Source organism: Leucopleurus acutus, assembly GCF_964270905.1.
Source record: "Leucopleurus acutus genome assembly, chromosome: X".
NCBI classification, from domain to species: domain Eukaryota; kingdom Metazoa; phylum Chordata; class Mammalia; order Artiodactyla; family Delphinidae; genus Leucopleurus; species Leucopleurus acutus.
In genome coordinates this window covers 114,391,393-114,416,690 of record NC_139148.1, presented here as the reverse complement: position 1 = coordinate 114,416,690, position 25,298 = coordinate 114,391,393, and positions in this window count along the sequence as shown.

The following is a 25,298-nucleotide window of genomic DNA, read 5'->3' as shown; positions in this document are numbered from 1 at the left end:
TCATGGGGTCAGATGCTTTTCTCTTCCAAATTTTATCCTAGGGCAGAAATGAGCACAGGGATAGGAGGAGGGAGAGAGGAAGCTGGGGTATGGAGAGGTGCTGCAGAGCAGAGTATATGAGTAAAGGAGGGTGTGGACGTGAACACAATTTACCTACAAAGGGCACACACAGAGAATAGGGAGCACAGGAGGGCAGACTTGTATGGACCCTATTCCTTGCAACATCTGTCAAGGACAAGCCCAAACATAGAAGAATGGCATGGAGAGCACTACACTGAGACTTTGAACAAATACCAAAAAGATAGAGAAAAGTTTCCAGTTGAAGTGAATTCAGTTATCCTCAACAAGGATTAATTGAGTACTTCATCTATACTAGCCGACAAAAAGACTTGATCTATTTCTGTCAGTGAGGCCACCAACCTTGAAATAATAGCATCGTCTAACTCCACCCTCTCCCTCAACCACCATATATCCAATCAGTCATGTCTCTTCCTTTTCATTCATTCCCAGTGCTACCAGCCTAGACCAGACTGTAATCAACCAACTCAGTCAACTCATAATCCTTTGTGTCTATGATGTATATATGAAAATGTGACTGATAAGACCCACCGTGCCAAAGAGAGCAACTAGAGTTTGAGAGGGAAAGAACTTCAGAGAAGGTGGATTGTTGTTGTCTGGGCTGATTAGAGAAAGTTTAAAGACAGATATGGCAGCTGACCTGAGCCTTGAAAGTTGCACGGAATTCAAACATGTGGAAAAGGGGGCATCTCAAGTGAAGAGATGGGCCTAGCAATGGCATAACTATGGAATGTCTCATTCTTATATGACAACACACAGTGGCCCTAAAGAAGAATCTAAAACTCTGCCCCCTAAAGATGAGGTGGGTCATCAAGAACAGTGACTAGGGACTCACCTGGTGGCGCAGTGGTTAAGAGTCCACCTGCCAATGCAGGGGACACGGGTTCGATTCCTGGTCCGGGAAGATCCCACATACCGCGGAGCAACTAAGCCCGAGCGCCACAACTACTGAGCCTGCGCTCTACAGCCCGCAAGCCACAAATACTGAGCCTGCACACCTAGAGCCCGTGCTCCGCAACAAGAGAAGCCACGGCAATGAGAAGCCCATGCACCACAACGAAGAGTAGCCCCCGCTCACCGCAAACAGAGAAAGCCCGCGCGCAGCAACAAAGACCCAATGCAGCCGAAAATAAATTAAATTAAATTTAAAAAAACACAACTGGTCTAAGAACAGTGACCAAACCCTATGTGATCACTAAACAGCTGACTGAGCACCTCTACATTGCTCACTTACATTTAATTAACATGAGAAGATAAGCTGATTAATGGTCTCATATCCAGAGAGGCTGTTACTTATGCCTCTTATGCCCCATAATCATGGGGGAGGGGGAGGGGAATGACACCCCATACACACACCTTGCAAAATGGCACCCAACTGAAAACAAATCCAACATAAAGAAATGAAGGTGACATCCATGTCCATAATTGAGACCATGTCAAGAGATTTTACAGTCCACTGATACCTCTGTGAAATTCTTAAGAAATAATGTTATTTGTTTCTGATTTGTTTACCAAATCTGTACCAAATTATCTACCACAAGTCACGAAATAATCTTCAGGACAAATACACAAGCTAAGTTTTGGAAAATCTCTCCTTTGCTGTATCTTTTAGAAACTAATTCAATCTAGAAAGCCACTATTGAATATACATATAACTCTGCACTTTGCTACCTAGATACAACATACTTCTTCTCCTAGCCCCCAGCATAGTCATCTTCATGGCAGGTAGGAAATGACCATTGATAACTCCTTCCCCACAGGGAATCATCTCTTCATGTATTAGCACATTCCTTATAACATGCCCAAGGACCTCTTCACATCATATAATGGTCTCATGAAGTATGTACTTCCAGTTTTAAGAATAACGAGTTCTGGAAAAACAAATATCGTATATTAACGCATATATGTGGAACCTAGAAAAATGGTACAGATGAACCGGCTTGCAGGGCAGAAATAGACAAAGATGTAGAGAACAAACGTATGGACACCGAGGGAGGACAGTGGCAGGGTGGTGGTGGTGGGATGAATTGGGAGATTGGGACTAACATGTATACGCTAATATGTATAAGATGGATGACTAATAAGAACCCGCTGTATAAAAAAAGTAAAAATTCTGCATCAGAAAAAAAAAAGAATAACGAGTTCTGGGGATCTAATGTACAGCATGGTGATTATAGCTAATAACGCCAATAATATTGTGTTAGCATAATAATAGCATAATAGTGCATAGGCTTGAAAGGTGCTAAGAGCGATCTTAAATGTTCTCACCACAAAAAGAAATGGTAATTATGTGACGGGATAGAGGTGTTGGCTAAAGCTGTGGCGGTCAACATTTTATTTTGCAATATATACGTGTATCAAATCAACACGTTGTACTTTAAACTTACACAATGTTATATATCAATTATATTTCAATAAAGTTGGAAAAAAGAGAAAGAAATCCCCCCAGGAAATGGCTTATTGTAAAGAATCTTCTCAGTGATTTGGGCTGACCCCCTTGTTTACCTATGACAAGGCCAGACACAGACCCTCCAAATTCCCATTCTCTGTCTCATCAGTTGCACTGAACTATTTGTTTCCATTAACCGATCTGGACATAATACCAGCTAGTTGGACTTGAGCAGACTTTAGTCCAGCTTCTCCCCCTCCCCACAGATCCCTGAACTTTGACTCCCTCTTGGCCTCAGAATATGGAACTGCCCCTCCTTAACAACCCCTCCTGAAAATCGGCTGACCACCAAAAAGACATTCCTTGGTTAACTGCCCGATTATGCCATAGGCTCATTCCACTCCCTCACATTCAGTTCTTTTTAGTCTGAGTTCCTCCTTCCTAGAAAAAACAAAACAAAACACTTTCCCCCTGACCTTTGAGACACTTGCACACCTGATGGTCAGACAGTTTCTCCCTATGGCAATAGCCCCCCTCCTCCTATTGCAGTAGCCCCCTCCTTACCTAGGTCAGGATTATTTTTGTTTGTCGCAAAGTCTTCCTTTCCTCCATGGCATAGCAGCAAACTAGTTTTCTCCTTAGTAATCGGGATCAACCACTCTGGTTAGTAGATGAACCCCTCTTTATACCAGTTTGTTCAGTGATACAAGGAGATCAAAATGGCCAGGGGGCACTCCCCACCTCCAGTTCCCTGGAGCCATTTGTGTGACCCCAGGAGGAAGCATCCTTCCCTTGGGAACTAATATCTCCAAGCCAGTAGAGCTCAAAATTCCTGCAATGGAAAGCAAAAATGTGGGAAGTGTGTTATTGGGTGTAACAGTGACAGGAGCCATTCCCACTCTCACTCCCACCCCTTAATTCCTGGACACATGAGGATCTGTGATTTCAAACATAAACTGCAACCTGGGAGACTGAAACCCATCCTCGCAAGGTGTTTTCTTCCACTTGGCACTATAAGTGAGTCTTCGGTAAGCCATTCCACCTCTCAGTGAGGCCAGCTGCTTGTGGGTAATGGAGACTGCCGTAGACCAGTTATTTCCGTGGGTACAAGGCCATTGTTGGACTTCCCTGCTGAGAGATGAGTTCCCTGATGAGATGCAAGGCTGTGTGGATTGCCATATGTCAGGCAAGGCATTCTGGGACTCCAGAGATTGTGGTTCTGGCAAAAGCATTACCGGCAGGGATGACGAATCCATATCCAGAATATATATCTATTTCAGTGAGGACAAATATTTGCCCCCTCTATGGGAGAAGAAGTCCAGGGTAATCGATATGCTCACAGGTAGCTGGCTGGTCCTGCCGAGGAATGGTGTCATATCTTGCCCAGGCACAGCCTCCATCCCTGCCACCACGGCCACTTTGTTCATAAGCTCATTGAGCAAGAAGTCAGGTGACTGGAGAAAGAGGCTGATTGACATTCACAGACTGCATCATTCTGTCCACCTGCTATCTTCACAGTCTGTGCTCAGTCGGAGCCACCGATCCACATGCCTCTTTCCCAGACTTCCTCACATCCACACCGCTGACCCACTGTACAGCTGCCAGAAGCAGCAGAGAACCCTTTTCCTCCCGCAACGTCCCTCTGGCGCCCTCTACTGGCAAAGCTCAGCATCGTGCTCACTGTAAAGGAGGGATGTTTAAGTGAATTCTGTCCACTATTGCAGAGCGTCTATGGACGTGTGAATTTGGAGCTAAGAGACAATACATTGATAACTGGCACAGATTCCTCACTTCAGTATCATCAGCCGTCAGCTTTATTTGGGTTAGAATCCTATGTGACTGTTGAGCTAGTAAATTTCTGAAACTCAGTTTTCTGACCCCGGGAATATAGCTCCACGTTAAGGGCTTAATACTTGTATGTTTTCAGCAACATACTTCCCAAATACTTGAAAGTAAATATGTCCCCTTAGAATCTTGTCTAAGATCCTTGATCCTTCCTTTTTCTACGCCACAGAACACTTGCTTCACTTAAAAATTTTAAAACAAGTTATACTTGATTTGCATTTCTCTAACGATTAGTGATGTTGAACATCCTTTCATGTGTTTGTTGGCAATCTGTATGTCTTCTTTGGAGAAATGTCTATTTAGGTCTTCTGCCCATTTTTGCATTGGGTTGTTTGTTTTTTTTGACATTGAGCTGCATGAGCTGCTTGTAAATTTTGGAGATTAATCCTTTGTCAGTTGCTTTGTTTGCAAATATTTTCTCCCATTCTGAGGGTTGTCTTTTCATCTTGTTTATGGCATCCTTAATGAGGTACACCTCACACCAGTCAGAATGGACATCATCAAAAAATCTACAAACAATAAATGCTGGAGAGGGTGTGGAGAAAAGGGAACCCTCTTGCACTGTTGGTAGGAATGTAAATGGAAACAGCCACTATGGAGAACAGTATGGAGGTTCCTTAAAAAACTACAAATAGAACTACCATATGACCCAGCAATCCCATTACTGGGCATATACCCTGAGAAAACCATAATTCAAAAAGAGTCATGTACCACAATGTTCATTGCAGCTCTATTTACAGTAGCCAGGACATGGAAGCAACCTAAGTGTCCATCGACAGATGAATGGATAAAGAAGATGTGGCACACATATACAATGGAATATTACTCAGCAATAAAAAGAAACAAAATTGAGTTATTCGTGGTGAGGTGGATGGACCTAGAGTCTGTCATACAGAGTGAAGAAAGTCAGAAAGAGAAAAACAAATACCATATGCTAACACATATATATGGAATCTAAAAAAAAAAAAAGGTTATGAAGAACCTAGGGGCAGGACAGGAATAAAGACACAGACATAGAGAATGGACTTGAACACACGGGGAGGGGGAAGGGTAAGCTGGGACAAAGTGAGAGAGTGGCATGGACATATATACACTACGAAACGTAAAATAGCTAGCTAGTGGGAAGCAGCCGCATAGCACAGGGAGATCAGTTGGGTGCTTTGTGACCACCTAGAGGGGTGGCATAGGGAGGGTGGGAGGGAGGGAGACGCAAGAGGGAAGAGACATGGGGATATATGTATATGTAAACCTGATTCACTTTGTTATAAAGCAGAAACTAACACACCATTGTAAAGCAATTATACTCCAATAAAGATGTTAAAAATAAATAAATAAAAAGTCATTAAACTTAAAAAATAAAATAAAAAATAAAACAAGTTTTACATTCATTCTACCGTTCTGGATACCCAGAAAGGAAATTGGGATAGCTCATCTGGAAACCTGTGGCTTTAAGGTTGTACTGAAGAAAGGAAGACATTGGGAGTTTTTATACTAACACACCATTCCGCTTTGCTTCCAGTCTTTTTGGTGCAGAGAAGGTTGACTGATTTGCATTAGGAAAGGCTAGTTGGTGGTAATGAAAGTCCCCACAGCTGGCCTAATGCAACAATTACTTTCTATACCTTATTTTTTTTTTCTTGGCCATGCCGCACGACTTGTGGGATCTTAGTTCCCCAACCAGGGATCGAACCTGGGCCCTTGGCAGTGAAAGCTCAGAGTCCTAACAACTGGACTGCCAGGGAATTCCCTATACCTTAGAATTTACTGATGCTACAGGGCCTTGGGCAACGTGGGAGCCAGCAGCTTCTGAGACGGCTTAGGCCAACAGTAGATCCTCTAGTACTGGGGTATTTTTGCGTATGACGGGTATCCTTTTATCAGGGTCTACCCAGAGGGCCTAGGATGGCAACAAAATGTGCATAGGATTGTCCCCAATTCCCACAAGCGTCTATGTGGTTTTGAGGGAGACAGTTTTCCACTCTGCAACAGCCTGGTTCATGGGTGCCATTACATTAGACCGCTTTTGCTTTGGATTAATTCTTCCCATCTTTCACAGCCCACCTCTGTGTTGACTTTGACCTCACTCAGTCTCCAAAGGCTCTGCATTTATTAGCAACCTCAATTCAGTATTACCCCCAAGACTGCCTTTCCCCATAGCACCACACTCTAATCGCCTCTTATTCTCTCTTGCTTCTCTCTCCTCCCTCATAACCTTCCCTTATAGCCCATGAAAACTTTCCTTTTCTCAGTAGGCTGGTCCCCCTAACACTTGATAATAATTGCACTGTCAAGGTGAATCCTTATTTACTGAAGCTCTTCTCCCCTCTCACTGGTGGCGTTTGGGGTCTTGTGGTGAAGAGACGGGAATGGGATTCTGAAATCACTCCTGAGTATGGTAGGTATAAGGCATATTTCATTTAGTCGTATTGGCCGTTTGGGTTTCGCTCTAATGGCTGTATTTTTTTCCACCTGGGATCATATTCACAATTGTGAGGGAGAAGTTGGAGTTCAGCAGAGAGAAGTACAAGTAGGAAATGAAATGTTTGCTGAGCAGAAACTATCCTTTAGCAATAATTGCAACCATTATTGAAAATGATTATCTTCTCTATAGGATTTTCAGTTTCCTCTTCTAGAAGCTTCTAATTTTCTTTTTGCCCCTTTCATTTTACAAGCAATTATCTATAAGTGCAAGTAAAGTGCCAGGGATATGAGCTGTTATTAAAATTGAAAACTACACAGTCTGAGAATAAATGTGAAAATTGACAATACCTTTCATACAATGTCCCTGTGGGTTTTGTTCTTGTTTGTGTTAGAGGCGCGATTTCCTTAAAAAAGGAAAACAAGCTACTGTGTTTCTATTCATTATAAACCACCATACTAAGCATTCTTTTCATAAGTTGGGGTCCAATAGCCACTAAGTGAAACCTTCCCTGTCTGCAGCTCTGCCCCAAACTGCAGCTCTGCCCCAAACAAACTTTTTACTTCCCTAAGGGATAAGCTCTGAAGCTGCCTTACCTTGAACAAACTATTTAATGACTGTGCCTCAGTTTCCTAATCTGTAAAACACACAAAAAGTAATTTCTTTATCTCTGGATGATTGTGGGGATTAAAAGAAGTAACTTGTGTGAACATACCATGTATAGGCTTAAGGGTTAAACAAGTAGCAAACATGGAGGCATCTGCACGTTAGGATTACATGACGGTTACAAAACCAAATTGAAGAGTCAGGTGGAATAACCAAATAGCACAAAACATTTCCTGCCCAAGTTGTTAATATCTTAGAATTCTAACGCTCTTGCCTCCCAAGGAAATCTAGGAGTTAAAAGTAATGCTTTCCAGCTTGGTAAGCAATTACCAACTCTAAAACAATCCGTGCTCTTCCCATTTCCCTCCCCCTTCCCATCCCTCTTCCCTGTGCCATCCTTTGCACCTCAATACCATTTCTCTATGGAGTTATAGGCAATTTCTAAGCAATTTGCTTGAGTCTGGCTTCCTGGGTATTCTAGACAGGACCTAGCCAGTGGTGTGCTGAAGCTGGTTTGTACTGCTACCGGATGTTTATGCACATCCTTTCCCAACTCCACAGCTGATGATATCCATGGGTAGCTTAAACTTGGCCATGGTGGGAGTTTTCATGCCACAGAAATTGGCAAACCCTACAAACCAGGTCTTTTCTTTTTGCCTTTCAGAAAGCTGTTGTTAAACATTTACCAGCATATCTCTTTTGGGTTCTCATTTGCTTAGAGAGACATTGGTTCTCTTCCTGAAGCAGATAAGCGTGTATTTGGCTGCGTGTAACCAAAACCCCAATTGAACCATAGTGTAAACATATCTGTGTCATAGCAGGTATTACTGAGGGTTGTTCGGCTTTGCTTTCCTTAACATGTTGGCCTGGTGGTTCCTTCTTTCCATTCAGGTATTGAAGCCACCAGACAATACATTTTGCATAAGGCTACCAGTAATGTCAAAGTGTCCAGGCAAGTGTGTGTGTTTAGCTTTTCAACCTCTGCAGTAGAGAAAAGCAAGAGGAAGGATGGATGGGATTGGATTTGAGGGTAGAAATCAGCCCCAAATCCATTCATGGTTATTGGTCCCTTGATATTAACAAGATTCAGTCAATACAAAGAATGAGTTAAAGCATGAAATGGGCAGATGCTTTTACTTGGTTTCTTCTAGAAAGAGTTGTAGTCCCAACTTGATTCCATGGAACATACCTTTCTTTCCTGTAATACCATCCTCTGCTGTATGGTGTCACTTACACGTGATGACTTTGTTTCACATTGATGACTGGGGATGTGAGTCTTTGTAGAGGTCATCCCAGAGCCACTATAGCTGCCTGTTACTCATATTCCAATGCTTTTATAATCCTTTGCGGCATCCTTTGCCTGAAGTCTCCTGTCAGAAATCAATTGTCCTTAGATGCTGGAATCTGCGGTCCTGGCCAGATGCTGACGAGTCTGGTGAGCCACATCTCCAGAGCCTCTGACCCCTACTGTCTGAGTCCACTTCTAATGCAGGGTTGGTGTGGTTTCCTGCTCTCCGGAGAAAAGTGATTACGAGAAAACACTTATTGTTCATGATGACCTGTGTTTGAGGTTTGCTCTATAAGGCAGATGGCAATTTGTTTTAAACATCTTTATTGGAGTATAATTGCTTTACAATGGGGTGTTAGTTTCTGCTGTATAACAAAGTGAATCAGCTATACATATACATCTATCCCCATATCTCCTCCCTCTTGCGTCTCTCTCCTCCCACCCTCCCTATCCCACCCCTCCAGGCGGTCACAAAGCTCCGAGCTGCTCTCCCTGTGCTATGCGGCTAGATGGCAATTTATAAACTTATCATGGAAATGTTCAAACACTGGGAAGTTGAAAAGTAGTGCAAAGGAGCTTCATGTTCCCAACATCAACCCATAAGTATCAACCCATGGTCAATCAGGGTTGATCTCTGCCCCTTTTCCCATCCTACCACTATGGGATTATTTTGAAGAAAATTCCAGACATCATAACATTTCACTTGAACATGTGTGAATATGTACAGGAGCTTGCTTTTCAAAAGAAGGAACAGAAACCTTTATGAATGACTTCCATTGAATACGCAATTTACAGTGAGTAGCTGCCTAAGGCAGAGATATTTTCCTTCTTTGTAAGGGTAGAGTGGATGGAGGTGCAGAAAGAAGAATGGTGACAGGTCCTTCCTATAATATTTTAAATATTTATCTATCTATTTATTTTTATTTAATTTTTTGGCTATGTCAGGTCTTTGTTGTGGCACATGGGTTTCTCTCTAGTTGTGGTGCGTGGGCTCCAGAGCACGTGGGCTCTGTAGTTGTTGCACGTGGGCTTAGTTGCCCCGCGGCATGTGGGATCTTAGTTCCCCGACCAGGGATCGAACCCACATCCCCTGCATCGTAAGGTGGATTCTTTACTATTGGACCACCAGGGAAGTCCCTGCCCTTTCTTTATATCATACATATTTGTCATCTCATCTTGATTATAAATTAGCTAAGGAGAGACAGTGCTTATCTTATTCACATTGTATCATCAGCTTTGCGAGGTTTGGTCCAGGCCTGTGCCATTTTTTGTTTATTCAGTTTTTCCATGGTGTCAGCCTCATATACATAGTTTAGTCTCAGTTATCTGTTATATATCAGTGTTTCAAAATGGTGTTAGTTCCTGGGCTTCAGTATTGGAAAATGAATTGCAGGTATAGGGCCCTATTTAAAACTCTACCTCTGTGTTCTGCCTCTTTATTAGACCATCCTAGGCTCGAGTATAGGTAATAAGTTGCCTTCTTAGAAAAAAAATCAATACATTGTTAGTGGTGTTTTTCCAGATTAACTGAATGGATTAAATCAGCTTTTACCTCATTACAAAGTTTATTTTTGAATGGTAAATGGGGGTCATAAGATCTCAAGAACTGGGTGACTTCTGGAAAAACTTAATGACCTGGTTTCATTTGAGATGAAACAGCTCCAATCTAAGTTATTTTGTTCTCTATGACCCAATTCATAACTGGAGGCTGTGCTGATGACGCCTAGCTTTCGCTTTCCTTCCAGGCAGCTTGTGATAAAGTAGGCTAATGGTCAAGTAAAGTATCTTATGCTATTGAGCGTTAGGATCATACTTCATATTTTGCAAAGTGCTTTTTCATTATTTATTCCTCACTACCTACCTATGAGATCTCCTGGCTGTCTTATCTCCCATATTGTGGCTGAAATATGACTAACCTATGTTCATAAATGCTTCAGGAAGCTGAAATGAGTATAGGTGCTTGCTGACATACAAACACCCAGCATTCAAAATGGCCAGCCTACCCTGCCTTTGGGAATGGGGGATGCAGCTCTCCCAGAGAGTGAGAAATAATTCCATTTTCCTGTGTGTATAGAGGTCTCTGGGACTGCAGGTATGAGAGTTAAGAATGAGGGCAGTGAGGGCGCGTGATTATACTCTTGCTGCTGCTCAACAGAGAATTCCTATTTCCGCAAACACATTGTTTACCTGGGGCTTCTGCGCTCAGATAAGTTCACATGATGCCGTTTTGCTCACACTTCACTTAGGGTCTATCTTGGCTTCTGTGATTTGGATTATTAAATGAACCCTGAGTTTATTTACCCGTAGAAACTGCCCGCAGGAGGAGAGGACATTTGGCACTTTGGCAGCATGTGTGCTTGTGATGGTTATGTTTTGGAGTAGCTCCCTTTTTCTTTGTCTCAAGCTACTTATGCTAATCCTTGATCACATTCTCCTGTGGAGAAGTTTCTAGAACAGAACAGTCTTTAGGTGATTTGGTGACCTAAGTAAGCAAGGAGGGCTTCTGTCTTCCGTGGCTACTGAGGCGATCATGAATGGGAAACAGAATTTTATTTAGAGCCTCTTTCTGCTGGGTACCATTAGGTGCCACCTCCACAGACTTAGGTTGCCATGGCTCCAGACTGCTTGTAGTGCATGGCATATGCCATCAGTCCAGTGTTTCCTGCTAGCTGGTGCTTATAGATAAGTACAGCCAAACTGAAACATTAAACTAGAACAAGGACAGGAAGACAGAAATCTATTTACATTGTATATACAATATGCATATGCAAATATGAATTCTCTGGTGATTCGGTCTCAGTTAAAGGTAAGTTAGTGCTAGTTAGTTTCAGGAGGTAAAAGATTTGCTGCCAGTAGAGTCACATCTAAAAAGAAAAAAATCTTTGAATTGATATTTCTTTCTAATGATGCTATAGATTACAAGAGCCATGTGATTTTTTTTTGAGAGGCAAATTTTAAGAGAAAGTGCACTGGATTAGATGTCAGGATATTGAACTGCACTCAGATGGAGTTCTGATATTGACTAGCCTGAGAGTGGATCCTTTGCCAAGCCACCCGACCCCTCGGGACTTCTTTCTTCATATGTCAAGTAAGGGTGTTGAGCTAGATTGACGCTAGTGTTTCTTTGCAATGTTTCTGCTCTATTCCAAAAGGAAGTAGATACTAACAGGACAGCTAGTGACATATATGGTTTATTGCCAGAAGGCAGGCAGAGGATCTTATCTCAGAGGATGGTACTGGAACCTGTTTGCTCCTTTTTTCCCCCCCTTTCTCTCCCAGCAACTCATTCCCATTTGTGTACCTGATTTTTACTCGACATGTACACGCCAATCTTAGATCCAAGTGCCTTAACAACAGTTGTAGCGAGGTTTTTTCCCATGTTTTGCAGGTCTTCCCTATTTCCTGTCTAATAATGCAGCTACTGGAGCTCTTGCCCTGGTCCAATTGAAAGTCTTTCTCCAGCTTTCCACTTGAAAGCTGATTAGGTGGCCGCCTGGGTACCAGGAGCTGGCTGTTCGTGGCTTTGCAACCTGTTTACAAATGTTGTTTCATTGGCAGCACTGCTTTACTGAAGCAAGTGAGGAAAGGAAAAGGATGTGTGTTCATTGAAAACGAAACCACCTGTGGATCTTTCCAAGTAAGAACTTATGTGATGCTTCTTTAGAAATGTGAAGCATAGTAACTACCTTTCTCAAAGATGATCATTAAAACTAGAAAAGCAGACTTCCCTGGTGGCGCAGCGGTGGAGAGTCCGCCTGCCGATGCAGGGAGCATGGGTTCGTGCCCCGGTCCAGGAGGATCCCATGTGCCGCGGAGCAGCTGGGCCTGTGAGCCATGGTCGCTGGGCCTGCGCGTACAGAGCCTGTGCTCCGCAACGGGAGAGGCCACAGCAGTGAGAGGCCCGCGTACCGCAAACAAACAAACAAACAAAACAAAAAAAACAAAAAAACAAAAAAAACTAGAAAAGCCCAGTCAAGAGAGGAACTTAAGTGTCTTTTGACCATTAGTAATGACTGAGATGAGGATCGTACAGCCAAATCTAAGACAATAGAGAAACTACTAAATAGATACGCTCTTATCTGTATTATGATTAGAGCTGTACATACACTTTATAGTTTGATTTCACTCATTTGTGAACTCTTCAAAGCAGAGGCTGAATGGATTCTCAGATGGGACTAAAACAGTTTTTGTACATAGTAAATGGCATCCTAGATGTTCTGGAAAGGAAGCTGGTCCTCCAGGTGCAGGCTGCTCTAGGCTGGGGTTTGGGGGCTTGGTGTTGATACCTGAGATAAGGCACTGAGGCCCATCTGTTCTATTTGTAGAGATGAGAATAAGCCCATTGGCAGTGCCTCGGCCCCAAATCTGAAGCCAGGCAGATAGACATTGCATCCGCGATAGAAATATGAAGGGACCTGTCCAAGGTGCAGAATTCAAATAATTAAAATCTGGGATTGATAGCCAAGTCAGTGCAACAGGAAATAGTTTGATCTGTGGGTGGGGCAGCATATTTTTTAGGCACCTGGCTGGATCAGGCATCTATTATAAAATATTTGTCAGGACTTCCCTGGCAGTCCAGTGATTAAGACTCCACGCTTCCAATGCAGGGGGCGAAGGTTTGATCCCTGGTCTGGGAACTAAGATCCCACGTGCGGTGCAGCCAAAAAAAAGAAAAAAAATTTTGTCAAATTGCTTTGAATAAATGAGGTAAATGGAGTACTGGGTCTGGTTGTGTTAAAAGTGTGCATTTGGTGGCATTTTTGCAACCATCAGTACATTTGTTAGGTGCTTTCCAGCCTTCTCTCTTCATGGAGAGATGGGAGGGACAAGGGTGATGCGTATAGAAGCACTAGGGTTTTGGAAGAAGCATCCTCCCTCCTAACTGTGGAGAAGGAGAGGAAAGAAAAAAATTCTGATGCTTCTTTAGACTAAATTGGCCACGTCTCTTTTGCGGTACGCGGGCCTGTCACCGTTGTGGCCTCTCCCGTTGCGGAGCAAAGGCTACGGACGCGCGGCCTCAGAGGCCATGGCTCACGGGCCCAGCTGCTCCGAGGCATGTGGGATCTTCCCGGACCGGGGCATGAACCCACGCCCCCTGCATCGGCAGGCGGAAAAAGGTGGAAAAACTAAGGATATCTGAATAAGGCCTGTAGTTTAATGAATAGTAACTTACGAATGCTAATTTCTTAGCTTTGTACCGTTATTATGTAAGATGATAACATTAGGGGGAACTGGATGACAGGTGTTGAGGAACTCTGCAACTTCTCTGTAAATATAAAATTATTGCAAAAGAAAACGTTTGTTTAAAAATTGGGCTTCGGTAAGAACAAACCGGAGCAGTCAATGAAGCAAAGACAAATTGCTATTCAGAGTACAGATTCCCTCTCACACTGGTGGAAAATCCTTTTGGGAGATGACTGTTTCATTCGTGTGAGAAAGTTACTTAGGTGAAAAAGCCTGTTACCTCCCAGAAGATAACCTAGCTGAGTTGGGGGAGGAAAGTGTGCTTTAATTTCAGGAGAATCAAATGGTGATTTCCTTCTTTAATAGCACATTCTGTTTGTGCAGTTTTCACTGCGGTAATTGTTTTCCATTTACGTAATCAACAAAAACTGGAATAACCTTATAACAGGGTTTATATACAGTAGGCTAAAGTGGATACACAGCTTAAGCTGAAAGACAATTATGTTATTTATAGGCTTTCTAGTAATGTTTTGTAAAGATTAGTCATCTTCATTGGGCTGCACTAGCCTCCCAGAGGAGGTGCCTGCACTTTATATTGTAGGAGGTGAGAGGGCTTAAAAGTCTTCAAACCTCCTGTCCTCTTCCCACCTTCCCGCGACAGTGCCTGAAGCATCCCTGTAGTTTATTCCTTTCTTCAGTAAACATTTACTGAGTACATTAATAATAACAGCTGAAATAGAAGGAATAATTATTATGGGCCAGGTGATTTCCATGAACGCTTTTAATTTTCACGGCAACCCTATGAGGCAAGAATGAGTTATTCTCTTTGAAGCTGCAGCTGAGGGTTCAAGACTATTTAGGAAGCAAGGTCAGACAGGAAGTGAGTGGCGGAGCTGGATGAACCTGCTTTTATCTGGCTCTTCTCACTTTGGATCATCATGGTAAAATGCCTAGCACTGCAGTGAACCATGCCACAGGGGCAGAGGGCAAAGGGCGAAGAGGGAATTTCATCTGTGTGGCCGTGGGAGTGGGGAGCCAGGGCCAGTGTGATAGGCCGGAGCCCTAGATTTGAGAGTTCAGCCACAGCGTAGTGGTCATCTAAGCTGTGGGAAAAGAAGACATCTCTGAGGGAGACGAGAGGAAAGGTGAGGCCAGAGTCTTCAGTCTGCCCATGTGTAGGCGGTAGGTGGTGGAGAAGGGGCTGCTTAGGAAATAAGCAGAGGCCAGGAGAGGGGAATATCGGGGATACTAAGTGCAGAGAGAATCTCAAGAAGCCATCCAGTGCTCTGAGAGGTCAGATGTGATGGAGAATGAAGAAGCAGTGGCAGTTACTAATTTGTGTCATTTGAATTCAGGCCAGTGTAATGGGAGAATCAGACCCAGACCCAGAGGAGTTAAGAGCCGGGGGGCAGCGAGGAAGGAGAGGGGGCAGAGACAGGGTGCGTGTCCCCCCAGTTTGGTGGCGGGTATAAGAAGGGAGGAAGGACGGTGCCATTTTCGAGGCTGGGAAGTGCTGGAGGGGTGGAGGATCTAGGGCTGAGTGAGAGGGTGATAATACGCAAGGAGGAGAAGGACCATTGATGTAGCAAGACCCGGAGCAAGGGGGACGCGGGGGGGCTGGAGGGCGCCAGGCGCAGAGGACGGTGGCACTGGGAGCATCTGTGTAGAGGTCCTCCCTGAGAGAACCTTCCTTCCCCTTCCTGCTGTGTGCTCTCTTCTCTCTCCCAGTTTCTGAATAAGCCAGGGTGGTGTGCGGGGGCCGGCGGGTGGAGGGAGATTCAGAATCATCACCAAGGTCTGCAGTAGACTGGACTCTTGGCAGCTGGGGCAGCCTGAGGGCAATGTCCACCTGGGCGCTGGATCTGTGGGTGGAGTCCAAAACAAATGTCCTCTTGGTCATCATTTGGGGCTTATTTCAGAACAGAGGTGTGATTTCACCAAGCACCAAGCTTCTGATTTTAGTCTTTTATCAACACCACAAAACCACATTATCCCACTGATGATTAGATTACTCTCGCTAACATCATAATCACATTGCATACCCACATATACATCACTATTCACTTAGGGTAATCAGTTTTAATGACACTCGCTTCAGTTTCTTTCATAAATCACACACTTTTATGAGATAATGGAAGAGAAACATCTAATTTTATCTCAGACAAATGAAAAGTGAATGCGTGTGTTTTTAAATGTAGTTTTGTTGGCTTCCCACGTCCATTACTTAAAGGGGAAAAAATATCTCCTGACTTCTCTTTTAGAAATAAATGAGGCAGAAGTACAGTGGATTTTGAATACCAAAGCATTCGCTTTAATGTGCTGCAAACAAATAATAAACATAAGCTCCTCCTTAGTTGACTTTGCACAAATCTCAGCTGAATAGAAATCAATGGTTGTAAGCAGCGTGCCTGATATCCTCCCAAAGTGTTAAGGAGAAAAATCTTAACATCACACCTTTACAGGAGCGGAATCAGACTCTCAGCCAGAATAGCAATTTCTTCCATCCAACAAACATATATTGAATTGCTACTATGTGCCAGGCCATGTACAGAGATGGATAAAACACATTTTCTGTGGTACCTGTAGAGAGAGCTTCAGCAGAGAGTAGCCTTGTCCCACCCATTTTTTTAATGTCTTTTGGTATGTGTAGGTGTCCTCTATTCTTGCTTATAGGTTCCCTTGTCTTATTCATTTATTTGGTTGCGCTGGGTCTTAGTTGCAGCACGTGGGCTCCTCAGTTGCAGCAGGCGGGCTCCTTAGTTGTGGCACGTGAACTCTTAGTTGCAGCATGCACGTGGGATCCAGTTCCCTGACAAGGGATCGAACCTGGGCCCCTTGCATCGGGAGCGAGGAGTCTTATCCACTCCGCCACCAGGGAAGTCCCTGTTCCATCCATCTCTCCAAATGCACACCCAGGAATCTGAACGTGCATGGATTTTACTTCCCTCACCCACCCCCCTCCCACCGGGGAAAGACCAGCTGTCAGGAGTCCCCTTGGGATGTAACTGAGCCACCCTCCTTGGTGGACCTGCCCTGAGATCCCACCCCTGTGACTTCCTGCCCTCCCTCCCACCCTCTCCCAGTCCATCGGGAGGCACCAGATCCTTGCCTCGGGCTGTCCTTTAGGGGATCCCCGCCAGAGTCAGGGGCTCAGAGAAGGAGAGTTTCTCTCCTGCTGGGGCGAACAGAAGTCGACCTGAGGAAGCAGCATTCAAGGAGAAGTGGGTCCATCCAGTCTCTGGAATGATGGTGCTTAAACAAACCAACCAACCAGAAAAACCCCATTTTCTGCTCTTGAGCAGATGGCATGTTCTAGTTGAGAAAGCAAACACGATATATGAGCTCATTCACTAAATCCTGGTAGGTGCCAGGATAAAAGCAATTACGAGGTGAAATGGGAGCACTGAGGAGGAAGTATTATCTGTGGTGTGTGTGTGTGTGTGTGTGTGTGTGTGTGTAGTGGTGCGATTGCTTGGAGAGTCTCACAGAGGTTGTGTGGTGGCGGTGTTGGAGCTAATCTGTACTGATGAATTGGGATCCCAGGGAGAGAAGAGGAAGAAGGACATCTTGGCGACCTTTCCCCACGTATAGACTGTCCTCTGCCCTAGCACTTGTCTTTCTCCAAAATCACGTGCAAACTCTGTGTGGCATAGGAAGCTCTTTAAAATATGGTCCCATACTCTTCGTCTCCCTGAACTTCTCTTAGTATTTCCAGAACATGCGTTTTCACAGTTACTTTCCTTTGCATGTGCTACTCCCATCTCCTAGAATGCTCATCTCCCTGTTTTCAGCTTGGCAAGGTGACCCTCGTCAATCTACTACCCAGAGCAAAAGAGGACACCTTGGCAACAACCCACAGAGCTCTGTCTCCAGAGCTGCGGCTGTGTTCCCCCGGTGCAGACACGTACCGGGGAGCTCGGCAAGCAGGGACCCCTCTCTGACTTCTGGTTGACCTGATGGGATATAGTCTTGCCGCCCAGGTCTTTTCCCTGGAGAGAGAGCTCCTAAATGAGACAGGCTGGGACCTGGGACCTTTTGCTGCAGTGCTTGCATCTGGACAAACATCTCCTCCAGCAACAAAATGCAAAGAAACTTATAAGGGACTAAAAATAACTGTGTGCATGCCCAGTCGGGGCAAATTCTGGACAACAAGATACAAAGAAATCAAAAAGCCAGAGTGCCACTTCTGAAGAGCTGGGAGCGAAAGCAGGGTACTCTGCATGATCCCTGCACACAACACCACCAAAGGGGTGGGCAGACCACTTAAGCCGCCCCTCCGGCCGGACCCCTGGATATACTCCTACCCTCACCCCACAGAAGCAGTTCGCACCCCCCCGGGGAGCGAGCACGCAAGGAAGCCTGTTGTCCTCTCTCCCGCCTGCTGCAGCCTTAATTTCTTGTCAGGCCTCTGATCAATTCCTGTTGATTAAGGAGGCCAAGGACCCTAGCAGGCAACACCCACGTCCACTCACTTCCACCTATAGATATGTTGAACCCCTTTCTTTCCAGCCTTCCAACGCCAACCGCTGTGGGGAAATGGAGAACTGAGGTAGAACGACATTTTCCTCTAGTCCCATCACAAGTAGGCAGATTATAATTTTCTGTTAAGATTACCCTAAACCTAAGCCCTACACTTTGTTGATCTCTTTATCAAAATTGCCTTTGGACAATTAAGAGAAAATTTGGCCCTCGTTACAAAAAAATTTAAAAAGTTGATGCGTTTCAATCTCTAATCTTGCCCATGAGGGCTTTCCTGAGTGAGTGCAAACCTTTGGACAAAGGCCTGCTGCTCCATCCGCTTCAGCTTTCATTCGAGGTGCCTCGTTATGTCTTCCTCGGCAGCATTATGTCTCTGCTGAAGCAGAATTACAGCAAAACAAGTTAATTATTACAGAGTTGATATGATGGGCCTAGAAGAAGAAGGCTAGAATGAAGCCTTTTGAAGGAATATTATTCCCCATTGTAATAGGTTTTACTGCTATTAAGGATTAGTACACGATGGTTCCTACAACTGGATGAATTACATAAATGCTAATGTCAACATCAGACATCATTTAGAAGCGATATGGAGAAGCATTTTCTGTTTTTAAATGTCAAAACCATTTCTCATCCATCAAGTAGTAATTTTTCAATTTTCTTTTCACAAATATAGTACACTGTCAGTGCTACTGAAGTCGTAATTGATTTCACAGCTATGAAACCATGGGAAGCCAAAGGACCTTCGTTATAAGACTGAACTTGAAAATCTGAATGAGACACCACTTCCCCCAAGAACCACAAGATCAATGTACGACTGCAGCAGACAGAGCTGAACCATGCATTTACTACATCATCTTGGCTTCGGATGAGTGCCAGACGGCAGTGAGGTAGGTCTTAAGTGACCACCAAGGGCTCAAATGGCTTGCTTAGTAAAAAACACGGTGCTTTCAATTAAATGTCAAAGACAATTACATGGGAAACATCAGAGAGCTTCAGAAGTAGGACAGAAAGACTACATTTCACTAACCCAACACTCCCATTACCAACCTTCCCATCTTTTGGCATTTTGACAGAAACTTAGTTGTTCCAGGAAAGCATGACATTCCACACTCATGGAAAGGCACAATAAAAGTGCTTTGGAGTAAATGTCACTTTCCGGATAATATGTGGGTGATTTAAGGTCATGGAAGTGTGAAATGGCAGGATTCTTCTGCTTTCGATCTCTCAGCCAACATCTAGAACTCTGTTGAAATTCTTGAAGCTGGCCATCATTCTTATGGGAAAAATAAAATAAAATATCCCAACAGTCATGTCCCTTTACTGCAGAATTGACAAATCCTTTCTTTGTCATTTCCATTGGCTCTGTTTTTACCCCTTCCTCCAGTCCCACCAGTCATCAATTATTGGTGAAATGCCTAGGAGCTATGACAAATTCAGGCTGCAGTCTTCAGGCATCATGTAAATTACTGGGGTCTCCTGGTGGTTTGGAGGACCCAGCTGTTTGCCCTCTGAATTCATTCTAGAAGTATTGGACTAGAGTCAGCATAAGCCGTGGTTATTGCTAGACCAGCTAAGGAGGTATTACTTATGTCCAGCCCAGAGGTTGATCCACTACCCTCAGAGAAACCAGGAAGTGGGTTCTTACCATGACCAGTCCAAGGCCAGTCAAGACAAACTTAAGAAGAAAGGCAAGCTTGTGTTTGGCGTTCCTCTGCCCATCCTTTAGGGACCCCCATCTTTTCTGTATCCTAGGCTTAGATACCTGGGAAAGCACCTTAAATTATTAAGCCATAGTTCCCAAACTTCCTCAAGGGAATACAAGGTCAGTGAGATATTAATAGTCATTTGTTAACAACACACTCCCTGACAAGTATATTTGGGAAAGTATAATGTGCTGTATCCCTCCATGGGAGATGTGTGCAATGCCCGTCAGCACTAAATGCTCTAAGAAGCCTTGCCATTACAAGTACCTATTTATTTTATTTAACTCAGCTTTTCCTACATTTATTTGACTGTGGAGCACTTCCTTTCATGTCATAGCTGATAATGTGTTGTGAAATTACCATTCCGTGGAGTTCAGCTATCGATTAAGAGGAACTTAGGACATGGAAGCGTTTTGATGCCACTTGGAAATTTTGGGGGAGTTGGCCCCTTCAAGCAGATTTGTGATTTCATGCAACTCATCTGTGCAGAAATGTAACTTTCTTTATGTCTCTGTAACAGATGTCAACCTGCTTGTGAGCCCCCATTTCCACTGATGGAGGAAATTACTAAACCTTGCCCCTTTAAGATGACTCAGCACCTTCTGATTGGCCACCTCTTGTGGGTAATTAATGACTGATTTGCTTCTGCATTTCAACTCAGTCCATTCTAAGTTCAATACCAGGGCTTTTCTCCACTCTTTTCTCCTGCACCCCTCGTCGCCCTCCTCTTCCTCCCTCCTGTCCTTCTCCTTCTCCGCTTCCCCTCTTCTCTTCCATTTCTCTTGCTCATCTCCCACCTCCTCCTGAGGACTGTGCCGTTTTGCAGGAAGCAACCACCTTGTACAGGTAAGTGCTTTACCATATTGTGTGCCAGAGCAGAGTGTGTCATTGTGAGACCACCATACCCTTCAGAAGCATGTGGAGAAATCATGTTAATTAAAATGTATTTTCCTCCTGGAAAAAGAATAACTTAGAGCCAAAATATCAGACAGTGGTTGGCTGGACACTCTCATTAATCCAGGTAGCTGTAAGAAGTAAATAAAAATCTTTTCCAAATGTGCTTTAATATGGGAAATCGAGCAAAACCCAGCACACTGAATATTTCATGGATATCAGCCATAATGCCATGCCTTTGCAGGGGAGTTAAGAAAAACATCATTTTTTTTTTTTAATTAGGAGAGTGAGAGGGGGCACCAGTAAAATGACAAACCTGCGTGTGAAGCAGAAACCCAAGGCATACAGCAAACAGAAGATACAGGCACTGGATTTTCCTTATTTATTTTGCCTGTATTCGTTGTGCACCCGCGCATTTTTTTTTTTTTTTTTTTTTTTTTTTTTTTTTTCGGTACGCGGACCTCTCACTGCTGTGGCCTCTCCCGTTGCGGAGCACAGGCGCTCCGGATGCGCAGGCTCAGCGGCCATGGCTCACGGGCCCAGCCGCTCCGCGGCAAGTGGGATCTGCCCGGACTGGGGCACGAACCCGCATCCCCTGCATCGGCAGGCGGACTCTCAACCACTGCGCCACCAGGGAAGCCCCCATTTCTTATCTTTTTTTTTTGGCGGTACGCGGGCCTCTCACTGTTGCGGCCTCTCCCGTTGCGGAGCACAGGCGCTCCGGACGCGCAGGCTCAGCCGCCATGGCTCACGGGCCCAGCCGCTCCGCGGCATGTGGGATCTTCCCGAACCGGGGCACGAACCCGCATCCCCTGCATCGGCAGGCGGACTCTCAACCACTGCGCCACCAGGGAAGCCCTAACCAATACTTTTAAGCACCTGCTGTGTGTCATGCAGTCTTCTAGGCCTCTGGGATCAATAACCTAACAGAGATCTTTGCCTTGCAGAAGCTCATATCCTTGTGGGTGGAAATAGAAAGCAAACAATAAGCATCCTAAATTAGTAAATATATGGAATATTTGGGAGTAATAAATTCCGTGAAAAAATAGAGCACAGTAAGGGACATGCACAGTCCTTGGTGGTGATGTTAGTGGTTCGGGCAGGCAGGGGGGTTAGGCTTGTTCTCCTGGATCCTTACACAGGGTAAAATCCTTATTTTATAGGCGTACAAAATAAAGCTCAGATTGGCCGCAATTCATTTATACACACACGCTTCTATCATAACGTGTTGGTAAGGATGTGGCAAGCAAGATGCTCTTGTACAATATTCAGGGCAGTGCCTTCCTGGAGGGCAATATGGCAGCATCTATCGCCCTTGGTCATAGCAATTCCACTTCCAGATTTCTGTATAGGTCAGGATAGACTGGGTTATTTTGTGGTAACAAAGAACTCCAAAACTTTAGTGTCTTATAACAAAAAGTGTTTATTTCTGTATGTACACATGTTCACTAAAAGACCTGATCCTTACAATATGGGTGCATCTCACAAACATAATGTTGACTGGAAGAAGTCAGACATCAAAGAGGACATACTGCATGTGGCGGAATTCTTCAGTGACCCTCCAAGATGCCTGGAGCCGGGTAGGCACATATCTGCCCCTAGTTATTCAGTCAAACGCTAATCTAGGTACTGCTGTAAAGGAATTTTGCGGATTTACAGTCCCAAAGCAGTGAACCTTAAGACAGGGAGATTATCCAGGGGAGGCCTGACCTGGTCAAGTGAGTTCTTTCAAAGCAGAGCATGTTCTTTGGCTGCTGGCAGAAGAGGAAGTCAGAGTTAAAGCATGAGGCAGGTTGACATTAGAGAAATTCTCTGTTACTGGCTTGAATGTGGAGGAGGCCTTGTGACAAGGAACATGAGTGGCCTCTAGTTGCTGAGAATGACCCCTGGTTGAGAGCCAACAAGAAAACGGGGACCTTAGTCCTACAACCACAAGGAAATGAATTCTATCAACAACCAGTGAACTCTGAAGAGGAACCCAGCCTTAGAGGAGACCCTAGTCCTGGTGGACACCTTGATTTCAGCCCTGGGAGGCCCTGAGCAGAGAATTCAGCCACACTGTGCCTGGATGTTTGACCTACAGAAACTGTGAGATGATAGTTTTGTGTTGTTTTAAGCTGTGGAGTTTGTGGTCATTTGTTACAGTGGGCACATAAGACTGATACACTGTATGATTCAATTTGTATAAAGTACAAAAGCAGGCAAAACCAATTTACGCTGATATAAGTCACAATAGTGGCCACTGTTGGGAGTTTATTGACTAGAAAGGGGCTCAAAAGAGGCTTTGGGGGTGATGGTAATTTTTTCTTTGGCCGTACCGCATGGCTTGTGGGATCTTAGTTCCCCGACCGGGGACTGAACCTGTGCCCTCAGCAGTGAGAGTGCAGAGTCCTAACCACTGGACTCCCAGGGAATTCCTGATGGTACTGTTTTTTGATATGAGTGCTGATTACATGTGTATTCAGTTTGTGAAAATTCAAGCTGTACACTTAGCCTATGTTCGCTTTTCTATATGCATATTATACTTCAATAAAATATTGAAACATACATTTTGGTTTTTTACCAAAAACCCACATAAAACAACATTGTTTTTTTTAATATGTCAATTCTTATATGTACTTGCTTACCAAAAAAAGCCCCCCAACCTACAAAACGAACTGAAACCAGTGATTACCCTGAGGAAAGGGAGTGGGATTAGATGTGGGTCAAGAGAATTTTTGTGTTTTCTATGATATTTGAACTTGCATAGAGTTTGCAGTCATGAATGACTTGGGTCACTAAAGACATGAAGGTAGAAGGAAGAGTAAAGCACATGTATCGATCCAGTGTCGTATTTGAGCAGAGTACTTCTTGTCCACAGTGGAGGCACACATTCACCCAGGACTGGAGGACACTAAGACAGACCCAGCCATCCCTCCTGCCCTGTTCCATAACAGTAGCTGCCATTTGTTGGATACCTGTTCTCTGCCGGGTCCTGTAAAAGGTGCTTTATCTCTCTAATTTCTCCTGCATACCTTACAAGACAGCTGATTAGGATCATCCCCATTGTACAGAGGAGGAAACTGAGGCCCTGGAAGGCTAAGTGTTTGCCTGAGGCCAGACAGCTAGTAAGGAGTCAGATGGAGATCCAAATGCTGGTCTGACTCCAGAAAGTGTGTTCTTTCCGCTATAGTTGCCAGCTCCTCCCATGGTCTTATTGATTCTTAGTCTGGGATACATCACTGTATTATGATTCATTCATTCATTTTAAACTCTGAGTCCCTAACTCCTCCGTGGAGGTAACACCTGAGGTGTTTCCCAGATTACTTTCTTCCCCCTTACACGGTGAAGTGCACCTCCAGGCATGGGTGAGATGTCTGGGAGAGTGGGGCTGATATAGAAGGAAAGACACAGTGTCTTAGACAGGATTGACTTGGACTTGATATTGAATTCTTAAAATTCCCCAGGGTGACTGGATGCTTAGGGTGACTCAGTCTCCTCCTGGGGGCTCGGCTCAGCCTAGCTTCAAGCCACAGGCTCTGTGATGTGGATTCCAGCTTGCTCTCAATGTGATCACCCTGTATAGACTATATTAATAAACTTGGTGCAAGCACTGTAGACATGGAAAGTGAAATCCTATCCCTGCCCAGGAGATTCCAATCCTCAAGGCATAAGGGCCAAGCCATCCATCGAATTGCAAAAGACTTACAATGGAGGCAGCTGACTCGAGCCTGGACTTGACTCGGAATTCACTGAATACCGGAGAGGGAGCCTGTTCTGCAAAGGCACTCAGGTTACGGAGATGAAAGAGCAGCCTGCAGCACTTGACCAGAGCCTTTGCAGCGAACTTTTGAGAATGAAGGGCAGGAAAAGGATCTGCTCAGGGCACTCGGTTTCTTAGGCTTTTGGGGACTTCTTATGTTCTTTTACATGAAGAACAGTCTGTAAATATTCCTAAGAGGGACTGCCTTATCGTTTCAGATCAGTTTCAGGGGTCTTGGGGGAGGCACAATTCAGCCTGAATATCCTACTCTCCGCTTTTAATCCAAGTATTAGGCCACAAACTCTAGCGTATAACAGAGCTCAAAGAAGGCTTAGAGAATATAGTAATGTCTTTATAGTGAATAGTTTATATCATACTAATTCTCCCTCATTTGACAAAATCTGGCTGTATCAACTATCCAGGTTTTGATGAAATTAGTGTTGAATAAAAATTTTTCCAGTTGATATCCAGCATAAAATGTCTGTTTAGGATGTTATAGAAGAGCATCTAATGCAGATGGTAAATCACATCTAGCCATATTTCCAGACGCAGTCAACAAAGAAAATAGCCTCTCCTGCATTCTGGGTTTGCATCATCCTGGCAAATTATTGTTGTTCTCGTTGTTGTTAGTTTGCTAGCATCTCAGCTGGAGTAGGATTTGTCCTTGATAA